This window comes from Piliocolobus tephrosceles, chromosome 1 (genome assembly GCF_002776525.5).
Source record: "Piliocolobus tephrosceles isolate RC106 chromosome 1, ASM277652v3, whole genome shotgun sequence".
Classification (NCBI taxonomy): Eukaryota; Metazoa; Chordata; class Mammalia; order Primates; family Cercopithecidae; genus Piliocolobus; species Piliocolobus tephrosceles.
The window spans coordinates 82,197,671-82,209,613 of NC_045434.1; the positions used below are offsets into that span (position 1 = coordinate 82,197,671).

Sequence of the window (11,943 nt, forward strand, 5' to 3'; positions counted from 1 at the left end):
AGAAAGAAAGAAAGAAAGAAAGAAAGAAAGAAAGAAAGAAAGAAAGAAAGAAAGAAAAGAAAAGAAACAAGGAAAGAAAGAAAGAAAGAGAAGAAAGAAGGAAAGAAGAAAGTAAGAAAACAAAGAGGGAAAGAGAGAGAAAGAAAAAAAGAAAAAGATGGAAAGAAAGAAAGAAGGAAAAAAGAAAGAAAGAAAGCAAAAAGGAGAGAGAGAGAAGGGAAGAAAGTACGGTGGAAAAGAAAGAAAGGCAGGAAGGAAAGCAAAAAAGCCCACAGCATGCAATATTCCCAGGTAGTCTCCCATCCAAGTACTAACCAGGCCCCACTCTGATTAGCTTCCGAGATGGACGAGATCGGGCGCGTTCAGGATAGTATGGCAATAGACGCTGGCAAAGGTGCCTGGCTGCCCCAAGAGCCGGTCCCTGCCATGCCCACCGGCTTCCAAGCGGCACAGCCAGTCTGGGGTCTCCGGCCTTGGATCCGGACCCCCGAGCCACTCGCCCGCGGTCTTCCCCTGGCTCCGGAGCTCCCAAGTTTCCGCCACGTCAGACCCACTCAGAACAGGGAGTGCTCAAAGGCATCAGGGCCCAGGGCCCACCATCCTGGGACCCTGTCTGGTCCTCCGCCCTGTCGCGGTCATATTATTTTGGATCCTTGGCAGCTCAGGAGCTCCTGCTAGGCCCCCTCTTGCCCCACCCAGCCAGAGCCATCAGGGCTGGCCAAGGGCAAACAGGCGGCCCAGCGGCGCTTGGCCTTTTTCTCACAACGCCGCCACCTCCGTGGGTCTTCCCCAACAAGACCTGGCCGGTGGGCAAGACCGCGTGGGGGGTTGGGGGTTGGGGAATGGCCCTGCTTGGCCCCATGCTGGCACTAGAGCCGGAAGCCTGATACCCGGCAAGAAGGGCTGAGAGAAACCCAGACACACCCCATCACCACCAGGAGCAAATCCACAGCCCCACACACAGACACCCCCGGGTGCTCGCATGTGGGAACTCACACACGTGTGCATGCACACACACAGACACACACACACAAACACACACACACATGCACACACACACAAACGTCTTGAGGGAGAGAAAGGAAGAGATGGATGGAGAGATTGAAACCGAGGGAGGGAGAGAGACAGCCATCGAGAGAGAGCGGAGGGGGAGAGGGAAAGAGACAGACAGAGAGGCAGAGAAAGAGAAAGGGACAGGGAAAGAGAGAGAGACAGAGAGACAGGGGGAAGGCGACAGACGTAGCACGAGGTGCAGGGGCAAACACAGAAGAGAGAAGGGGAGGAAGCTGGAGAGCGAGAGCGATAGAGCCTTGGAGAGGCAGTGCCATGCTCCATTGGCCAGGGCCCTTTTGAGCAGGCAGGGATAGGGTGGAGGGGGCTTGGGGTGGTCCAGAACAGGGTGGCCAGGCCATCCATGCGAGAGGAGCAACGGAGAGCTGAGACAGGTTTTGTCCTGGATTAACTGCTTCCTTTGGAGGTCGGTTTCAGGGGCTCCTTCCTTTGCTGACACCCTCCTGTGCTCTCTCTGTGGTGCGGTGGTCCCCTTGATTTGCAGAGTGTGCCCGCCTGTTTGGCGGGGGCCGTGGCACAGGAGGTGCCCATGGGGCCCGAGGCCTGGGTCTCTGGCATGTCCTCGGGACTTTGTTTACACGAAGTTGGTGGCAATCGGAATCCGGGTGCACAGGGACCGCTTTCCTGGTGGCTGGCGAAACAATGTCCTTCCCTCGGATAAAGCAGCCCCTTGTGTTCTGGAGTGGAGGTCTTGGCTGGCGTGTGTGGCACCCGGTGACCCTGCCCGCCCCTTCCCCCGGTTTGGAAGGTTGCGAAGGCTCCTGATGAGTGGATTGAATCCATCGCCAGTTCCTGGAGCCAGAAGGCTCCAGGAACCTGTGCCTGCGCCTTTGGTGTCCGGCCTCCAGCCCTGCCCCCCGGGATGGACGCAGGCTCCTGGCGGGGTGTCAGGGAGGCAGAAGCGGTGTGGTGCTGCAGCCCGGTGGTGCTTTGGTGGCAGAAACCCTGAAGGAGGTCTCAGGCTGTGACAGGGGTGAAGGTGGGTGATAAAAGGGGAGCAGAATCAGGGGAGGTTGGGAAGCATGGTGACAGTAGGGGAAAGGGAGGGAAGGGGGAAGCCACAAAACCCTACAGCAGGCTGGGCACGGTGGATCATGCCTGTAATCCCAGCACTTTGGGAGGCCAAGGCGGGTGGACCACAAGGTCAGGAGATCCAGACCAGCCTGGCTAACATGGTGAAATCCCGTCTCTACTAAAACTACAAAACATGAGCCGGGTGTGCTGGCAGGTTCCTATAGTCCCAGTTGCTCAGAAGGCTGAGGCATGAGAATGGCATGAACCCGGGAGGCGGAACTTGCAGTGAGCCAAGATCACTCAGCTGCACTCCAGCTTGAGTGACAGAGCGAGAGTGGGTCTGGAAGAAAAAGAAAGAAAGAAGAAAAGAAAAGAAAGAAAAGGAAGGAGTGAGAGAAAGAAAGAAAGAAAAGAAGGAAAGAAAGACAGAAAGAGAAAGAAAGGAAGGAATAAACGAAGAGAGAGAAAGAAAAGAAATAAGGAAAGAAAGAAAGAGGGAAAGAAAGAGAAAGAAAAGAAAGAAAGAAGGAAAGAAAGTAAGACAGAGAAAGAAAGAAGGAAAGAAAGAAGAAAGAAAACATAGGGAAAGAAAGAAAGAGAGAGAAAGAAAGAAAGAAAGAGAAAGAAAGAAAGAAAGAAAGAAAGAAAGAAAGAAAGAAAGAAAGAAAGAAAGAAAGAAAGAAAAGAAAGAAAGATGGAAAGAAAGAAGAAAGAAAGCAAAAAAGAGGAGAGAGAGAAGGGAAGAAAGGATGTTGGAAAAGAAAGAAAGGCAAGAAAGAAAGCAAAAAAGCCCACAGTTGACGGTATTCCCAGGCAGTCTCCCATCCAAGTACTAAACAGGCCCGACTCTGCTTCCGAGATCAGACGAGATCGGCCGCATTCAGGGTGGTATGGCCGTAGACCCCGGCAGAGGTGCCTGGCTGCCACAACAGCCCGGTCCTGCCATGTTCACCGGCTTCCAGCCAGCACCACCAGCCCGGGGCCACTGGCCTCGGATCGGGACCCCCGAGGCACTCACCCACGGTCATCCCCCGGCTCCAGAACTCCCAAGTTTCCACAACGTCGGACCCGCTCGGAACAGGGAGTGCTCCGAGGCAACAGGGCCCACGATCTTGGGACGCTGTCCAGTCCTCCCCACTGTCGCAGAGGTATTCTTTCGGATTCCTGGCCGCTCAGTAGCTCCTGAGAGGCCACCTCTTGCCCAACCCACCCAGAGCATTCAGGGCTGGCCAAGGGCGAACAGCCTGCCCAGCCACACGTGGTCTTTTTCTCACAACGCCCCCACCATGGTAGCTTGTCCTGACCAAGATCCTGCCAGTGGGCAAGAGGGCATGGGGGGTTGGGAGTTGGGGGATGTCCCTGCTTTGCCCCGGGCTGGCAGTAGAGCCTGCAGTCTGATCCCCAGAGAGAGGGGCTGAGGCACACACACAGACACACACACACACACACACAGACACATGCACGCACACACAAACGGCTTGAAGTAGGGCAAGGAAGAGATGGATGGAGAGATTGAAACCGAGGGAGGGAGAGAGACAGCCATTGAGATAGACAGCGGAGGGGGAGAGGTAAAGAGACAGACAGAGAGGCAGAGAAAGAGAGAGGGACAGAGAAAGAGAGAGAGAGACAGAGAGACAGAGGGAAGGCGACAGAAGGAGCTCGAGGTGCAAGGGAAAACCCAGAAGAGAGAGTGGGAGGTAGCTAGAGAGCAGGAGCCTTGGAGAGGGAGCACCCTGCTTCAGTAGGCAGGGCCCTTTTGAGCAGGCCAGGATAGGGTGGAGGGGGCTTGGGCTGGTCCAGAACAGGGTGGCCAGGCCGTCCATGCCAGAGGAGCAACAGAGCTCTGAGATGGGTTTTGTCTTGGATTAATTGCTTGCTTTGGAGGTGGGTTTCATAGGCTCTTTCCATTACTGGCACCTTTCTGCTGTGTGGTGGGCCCCTTGATTTGCAGAGTGCACCCGCCTGTTTGGTGGGAGCCATGGAACGAGGTGTGCCCACAGGGCCAAGGCCTGGGTCTTTGGCGTGTCTCGGAACTGGAGTTTACACGAAGTTGGTGTCAATGGGAATCCGGGTTCACAAGGACTGTTTTCCTGGTGACTGGCGATGCAATGTCCTTCCCCCAGATAAAGCAGCCCCTGCATACTGGAGCAGAGGTGTTGGCTGGCATGTGTGGCACCTGCTGCCCCTGCCCACCCCTTCTCCCGGTTTGGAAGGTTCCGGTGGCACCCAATGAGTGGAGTGAATCGCCTTGGCGTTCCGGGAGCGGGAAGGCACCGGGAAAGGCAGGGAACCAGCACCTGTGCCTTTGGGGTCCGGCCCCCTGCTCTCGCTGGCTGGAGCCGGGATCCTGGCGATGCAGTGGCAAAGCAGAAGCTGTGGGATGCAGCTGCCTGGTGGTGCTTTGGTGGCGGACCCCCAGGAGGAGGTCCCTGGATGCGGCAGGGGTGTAGGTGGGCGATAAAGGGGGAGCAGAGTCAGGGTAGGTTGGGAAGCATGGTGACTGTAGGGGGAAGGGCAGGAGGCGGGAAGCCACAAAAGCCTACAACAGGCCAGGACCGGTGGATCACGCCTGTAATCCCAGCACTTTCGGAGGCCAAGGCAGGTGGATCATGAGGTCAGGGTATCCAGACAAGTCTGACTAACACGGTGCAACCCCGTGTCTACTAAAACTACAAAACGTGATCCGGGCGTGGTGGCGGGAGCCTGTAGTCCCAGCTGCTCAGGAGGCTGAGGCAGGCAATGGCATGTACCCGGGAGGCAAAGCTTGAAGTGAGCCAAAATAAAGAAAGGAAGGAAGGAAGAGAAATAAAGAAAAGAAAGAATTAAAGAAAGAAGAAAGAAAGAGAGAGAGAAAAGAAAGAAAGAAAGAAAGACAGAAAGAGAGAGAGAGAGAAAGGAACAAACGAAGGTAGAATAGAAACAAAGCCAGAAACCTACAGCACCCCATATTCCCAGGCGGTCTCCCATCCAAGCACTAAGCAGGCCTGCCCCTGCTTAGCTTCCGAGATCAGACGACATCGGGCGGGTTCAGGGTGGTGTGGCAGTAGATGGCAACAAAGGCGCCTGGCTGCCCCAAGAGCCCAGCCCAGCCATGCCCACCGGCTTCCAGCCAGCACCACCGGCCTGGGCTCGCTGGGCTCGGATCCAGACCCTGGAGCTGCTCGCCCGCAGCCTTCCCCCAGTTCCCGAGCTCCCGAGCTTCCACCACGTTGGGCCCGCTCAGAACAGGGAGCACTCCGAGTCATCAGGGCCCAGGGACCACGATCCTGGGACCACATCCAGTCCTCCACCCTGTCACACAGGTATTCTTTTGGATCCCTGACCGCTCAGGAGCTCCTACGAGGCCCCACTCTTGCCCTATCCACCCAGAGCCGTCAGGGCTGGCCAAGGGTGAACAGCCGGCCCAGCGGCGGGTGGGCTTTTTCTCACAACGCCCCCACCATGGTAGATTGTCCCGAGCAAAACCCGGCCCGTGGTCAAGAGGGCGTGGGGGTTTGGGGGTTGGGGGATGGCCCTGCTTTGCCCAGGGCTGGCACTAGAGCCGGCAGCCTGATCTCCAGCGAGAGGAGCTGAGAGAAAACCAGACACACCCCACCACCACCAGGAGCAAATCCACAGCCACACAGACACACCCGGGCGCTCGCACACGGGAACCCATACATGCGTGAGCGCACGCACACAGACACACATACAGACACACACACACACACATATGCATGCACACACAAATGGTTTAAAGGAGAGGAAGGAAGAGATGGATGGAGAGATTGAAACCGAGGGAGGGAGAGAGACAGCCATGGAGAGAGACAGGGGAGGGAGAGAAGGAAAAAGACAGAGAGGCAGAGAAAGAGAGAGGGACAGAGAAAGAGAGAGAGACAGAGAGACAGAGGGAAGGTGACAGAAGTAGCCTGAGTTGCAGGGGCAAACCCAGAAGTGAGAGGGGGAGGGTGCCAGAGAGTGAGAGCAATAGAGACTCGGAGAGGGAGCGCCCTGCTCCGGTAGGCAGGGCCCTTTTGATCAGGCCGGGATAGGGTGGAGGGGGCTTGCGCTGGGCCAGAACAGGGTGGTCTGGCTGTCCATGTGAGAGGAGCAAGGGAAGGCTGACACGGGTGTTGTCTTAGATTAATTGCTTGTTTTGGAGGTGGGTTTCGTAGGCTCCTTCCTTTGTTGGCACCTCCCTGTGCTCTTGGTGTGGTGCGATGTGTTCCTTGACTTGCAGAGTGCGCCCGACCATTTTGTGGGAGCCGTGGCACCGGGCGTGCCCACGTCGCCCCAGGCCTGGGTCTCTGGTGTGTCCTTGGGACTGGAGTTTACACGAAGTTGGTGGCAATGGGAATCCGGGTGCACAGGGACTGTTTTCCTTGTGGCTGGAGAAGCAATGTCCTTCCCCCGGATAAAGCAGCCCCTGAACTCTGGAGCAGAGGTCTTGGTTGGCATGTGTGGCACCTGCTGCCCCTGCCTGCCCCTTCCCCAAGTTTGGAAAGTTGCCGTGGGTGGCGTCCAATGAGTGGATTGAATCGCCTGGGTGTTCTGGGAGCGGGAAGGCACCATGAATGGCAGGCAACACGTGCCTGCGCCTTTGGGGTCCATTCCCCTGCCCTCCAGGGCTGGAGCCGGACTCCTGGTGGGGCAGCGGTGAGGCGGAAGCAGTGGGATGCTGCTGCCCGGTGGTGGTTTGGTGGCGGAGCCCCAGGAGGAGGTCCCCAGCTGTGGGGGTGTGTAGGTGGGCGATAAAGTGGGAGCAGAGTCAGGGGAGGTTGGGAAGAATGGCGACAATAGGGGGAAAGGATGGAGGCGGGAAGCCACAAAAGCCTACAGCAGGCCGGGCGGGGTGGATCACACCTGTAATCCCAGCACTTTAGGAGGCCGAGGCAGGTGGATCACGAGGTCAGGAGATCCAGACCAGCCTGGATAACACAGTGAAACCCCATCTCTACTAAAACTACAAAAAAGTGAACTGGGCGTGGTGGCGGGTGCCTGTAGACACGGTTGCTGGCAAGGCTGAGACAGGAGAACGGTGTTGAACCCGGGAGGTGGAGCTTACAGTGAGCAGAGATCGCGTCACTGCACTCCAGTCTAGGTGACAGAGCAAGACTCCGTCTGGAAATAGAGAGAGAGAGAGAGAGAGAGAGAGAAAAGAAAGAAAGGAAGAAAGAAAGAGAGAGAGAAAGAAAGAAAAAGAAAGAAGGAAAGAAAGAGAAATAATGAAAGAAAAGAAGGAGAGAAAGAAGAAAGAGAGAGTGAAAAATAAAGAGAACAAGAGAAAGAAAGAGGGAGAGAGAAAGAAAGAAAAGAAAAAAGGAAAGAAAGGAAGGAAGGAAGGAAAGGAAAGGAGAGAAAGAAAGAAAGAAACAAAAAAACAAGAGAGAGAGAGAGAAGGGACGAAAGGACAGTAGAAAAGAAAGAAAGACAAGAAAGCAAAAAATCCTACAGCTCCCAGTATTCCCAGGCAGTCTCCCATCCAAGTACTAACCAGGCCCTATCCGGCTTAACTTCCAAGATTAGAGGAGATCGGGGACGTTCATTTTGGTATGGCCATAAGCACTGGCAGAGGTGCCTTGCTGCCCCTAGAGTCTGGCCCAGCCATGCCCACAGCTTCCAGCCGGCACCGCCAGCCCAGGGCTGCCGGGCTCTGATCCGGACCCCGGAGCCGCACCCGCGGCCTTCCCCAGGCTCCCGAGGTCCAGAGCTTCCACCATGTCGGGTCTGCTCGGAACAGGGAGTACTCCGAGGCCTCAGGGCCCAGGGCCCACGATCCTGGGACCATGTCCGGTCCTCCGCCCTGTCTCAGAGGTATTCTTTTGGATCCCTGGCCGCTCAGGAGCTCCTGCGAGACCCCCTCTTGCCCCACCCACACAGAGCCGTCAGGGCTGGCCAAGGGCGAACAGCCGGCCCAGCCGCACGTGGTCTTTTTCTCATAACGCCCCCACCATGGTCACTTGTCCCGACAAAGACCTGGTGGGTGGGCAAGAGGGTGTGGGGGGTTGGGGGTTGGGGGATGGCCCTGCTTGGCCCCGGACTGGCACTAGAGCTGGCAGCCTGATCTCCCAAGAGTGTTGCTGAGAGATACCCAGTCACACCCCACCACCACCAGGAGAGAATCCACAGCCCCACACACAAACAAACCTGAGCGCTGGGGCGCAGGACCCCACATGCGCACGTGCCCGCACTCACACAGACACATTCATACACACATACACACACACGTGCACGCACACACAAACGGCTTGAAGGAGAGTAAGGAAGAGATGGATGGAAAGACTGAAACGGAGGGAGGGAGAGAGACAGCGAATGAGAGAGACAGGGGAGGGGGAGAGGGAAAGAGACAGACAGATTCAGAGAAAGAGAGAGGGACAGAGAGAGACAGAGAGACAGAGGGAAGACGACAGAAGTAGCTCGAGGTGCAGGGGCAAACACAGAAGAGAGAAGGGGAGGGAGCTAGGGAGCCAGAGCGATAGAGCCTTGGAGAGGGAGCGCCCTGCTCCAGTAGGCAGGGCCCTTTTGAGCAGGCCAGGATAGGGTGAAGGGGGCTTGGGCTGGGCCAGAATAGGGTGGCCAGGATGTCCATGTCAGAGGAGCAACGGAGTGCTGAGATGGGTTTTGTCTTGGATTAATTACTTGTTTTGGAGGTGGGTTTCATAGTCTCCTTCCTTTGTTGGCACCTCCCTGTGCTCTTGGTGCAGTGCAGTGGGCCCCTTGATTTGCTGAGGGAGCCCGCCCATTTGGCCAGAGCCGTGGTACCAGGCATGCCCCAGGGGAATGAGGCCTGGTTCTCTGGTGTGTCCTGGGGACTGCAGGACCATGTTGGTGGCAATGGGAATCCGGGTGCAAAGGGACTGTTTCCCTGGTAGCTGGCAAAGCAACGTCCTTTCCCCAGATAAAGCAGCCCCTGCATTTCTGGAGAGGAGGTCTTGGCTGGCGTGTGTGGCATCCGATGCCCCTGACCAGCCCTTCCTCTGGTTTGGAAGGTTTCGGGGGTGCCCGATGAGTGGATTGAATCACCTGGGGGTTCGGGAGAGGGAAGGCACCACGAATATCATGGAACCCGCACCTACTCTTTTGGGGTCCGGCCCCCTGCCCTACCGGGCTGGAGCTGGGTTCCTGGTGGGGCGGCTGCGAGGCGGAAGCAGTGGGAGGCTGCTGCCCTGTGGCGTTTTGTTGGCAGACCCCCAGGAGGAGGTCTCCCGCTGCTGTGGTGGTGTAGGCGGGCGATAAAGGGGGAGCAGAGTCAGGGGAGGTTGGGAAGCATGGTGACAGTAGGGGAAAGGGTGGCGGGGGTAAGCCACAAAAGCCTACAGCAGGCCAGGCGCGGTGGATCAAGCATGTAATCCCAGCACTTTGGGAGGCCAAGGCGGGTGGATCACGAGATCAGGAGATCCAGACCAGCCTGGCTAACATGGTGAAACCCCATCTCTACTAAAACTACAAAACATGAGCTGGACGTGGTGGCGGGCACTTGTAGTTCCAGCTGCTCGGGAGACAGAGGCAGGAGAATGATGTGAACCCAGGAGGCGGAGTTCTTGCAGTGAGCTGAGATCAGGCCAATGCAGTCTAGCCTGGGTGACAGAGCAAGACTCCATCTGGAAGACAGACAGACAGAAAGAAAGAGAAAGAGAGAGAGAGAGAAAGAAGGAAAAGAGAGAAAGAAAAAGAAAAGGAAGAGAAGGGAAGAAAGGAAGGTAGAAAAGAAAGAAAGACCAGAAAGAAAGCAAAAACCCTACAGCACCCAGTATTCCCAAGCAGTCTCCCATCCAGATACTAACCAGGCCCGACCCTGCATAGCTTCTGAGATCAGGCAAGATCACGCGTGTGTAGGGTGGTATGGCTGCAGATGGCAGCAGAGGCAACTGGCTGCCCCAAGAGTCCGGCCCAGCCATGCCCACCGGCTTCCAACCGGCACCGCCAGACCGGGGCCACCGGCTTCGGATCCGGACCCTCGAGCCTCACGCCCATGGCCTTCCCCCGGCTCCCAAGCTCCCGAGCTTCCACCACATTGGAACTGCTCCAAACAACGAGTGCTCCGAGGCATCAGGGCCCAGGGCCCACGATCCTGGGACCTTGTCTGGTCCTCTGCCCTGTCTAGGAGGTATTCTTTTAGATCCATGGCGGCTCAGGAGCTTCTGCTGAGCCCCCTCTTGCCCCACCCACTCAGAGCCGTCAGGGCTGGTCAAGGGAGAACAGCCAGCCCAGCCAAGCGTGGCCTTTTTCTCAGAACGCCCCTACCACGGTTGCTTGTCCTGACCAAGTCCCGGCCTGTGGGCAAGAGGGCGTGGGGGTTTGGGGAATGGGGGATGGCCCTGGTTTGCCCTGGGCTGGCACTGGAGCCAGCAGACTGATCTCCGGGGAGAGGGACTGAGAGAAACCCAGACACACCCCACCACCATCAGGAGCAAATCCACAGGCCCACACACAGACACACCCGGGCGCTCGCGGGCAGGAACCTACACACACGCGCGTACACATGTGCGCGTACACACACACATGCACACACACACAAACGGCTTGAAGGAGAGCAAGGAAGAGATGGATGGAGAGATTGAAACCGAGGGAGGGAGAGAGAAGCCATCGAGAGAGACAGGGGAGGGGGACAGTCAAAGAGACAGACAGACAGGCAGAGAAAGAGAGAGGGACAGGGAAAGAGAGAGAGAGAGAGACAGAGGGAAGGCGACAGAAGTATCACGAAGTGCAGGGGCAAACTCAGAAGAGAGAGGAGGAGGGAGCTAGACAGAGAGAGCCATAGAGCCTTGGAAAGGGAGCATCCTGCTCCGGTAGGCAGGGCCTTTTTGATCAGGCCGGGATAGGGTGGAGGGGGCTTGGGCTGGTCCAGAACAGGGTGGTCAGGCCATCCATGCGACAGGAGCAACGGAGCGCTGAGACAGGTTTTGTCTTGGATTGATTGCTTGCTTTGGAGGTGGGTTTAGTAGGCTCCTTCCTTTGTTGGCACCTCCCTGTGCTCTTGGTGCTGTGCGGTGGGCCCCTTGATTTGCAGAGTGCGCCCGCCCGTTTGGCGGGAGCCGTGACACCAAGAGTGCCCACGGGGCCCAAGGCCTGGGTCTCTAGCATGTCCTCGGGACTGGAGTTTACACGAAGTTGGTGGCAATCTAAATCCGGGTGCACAGGGACTGTTTTCCTGGTGGCAGGCGAAGCAATGTCCTTTCCCTGGATAAAGCAGCCCCTGAGTTCTGGATTGGAGGTCTTGGCTGGCGTGTGTGGCACCCGCTGTCCCTGCCCGCCCCTACCCTGTGTTTGGAAGGTTGCCGCGGGGCCTGATGAGTGGATTGAATCGCCTGTGTGTTCAGAGAGTGGGAAGGCACCGCGAACAGCAGGGAACCCGCGCCTGCACCTTTTGGGTCCGGCCCGCTGCCCTCCCGACCTGGAGCCAGGCTCCTGGCTGCGCTGCGGTGAGGCAGAAGCGGTGGGATGCTCCTGCCAGGTGGTGCTTTGGTGGCGGACCCCCAGGAGGAGGTCCCCTGCTGTGGCGGGGCTGTAGGGGGGCAATAAATGGGGAGCAGAGTCAGAGGAGGCTGGGAAGCATTTCAACAGTAGGGGGAAGGGAGAGGGGGGGAAGCCATAAAAGCCTACAGCAGGCCAGCTGTGGTGGATCACAACTGTAATCCCAGCACTTTTGAAGGGCGAGGCAGGTGGATCACGAGATCAGGAGATCCAGACCAGCCTGGCTAACAGGGTGCAACCCTGTCTCTACTAAAACTACAAAACATGAGCTGGGCGTGGTGGTGGGCGCCTGTAGTCCCAGCTGCTCCGGAGGCTGAGGCAGGAGAATGGCTTGAAACCGGGAGGCAGAGTTTGCGGTGAGCCGAGATCGGGCCACTGCACTCCAGCCTGGGTGACAGAGTGAGA

General features: G+C 57.2%; 1 protein-coding gene and 2 pseudogenes across 1 annotated transcript in view; 1 reads left to right on the top strand and 2 right to left on the bottom strand.

Moving 5' to 3' along the window:
* Window positions 1-11,943, top strand: part of DNAH14 (dynein axonemal heavy chain 14) — a 628,991-nt gene that overhangs the window by 506,610 nt on the left and 110,438 nt on the right. The window lies entirely within an intron of this gene.
* LOC111537163 lies at window positions 5,016-5,134 on the bottom strand (annotated as a pseudogene).
* On the bottom strand, window positions 9,800-9,918 carry LOC111537174 (annotated as a pseudogene).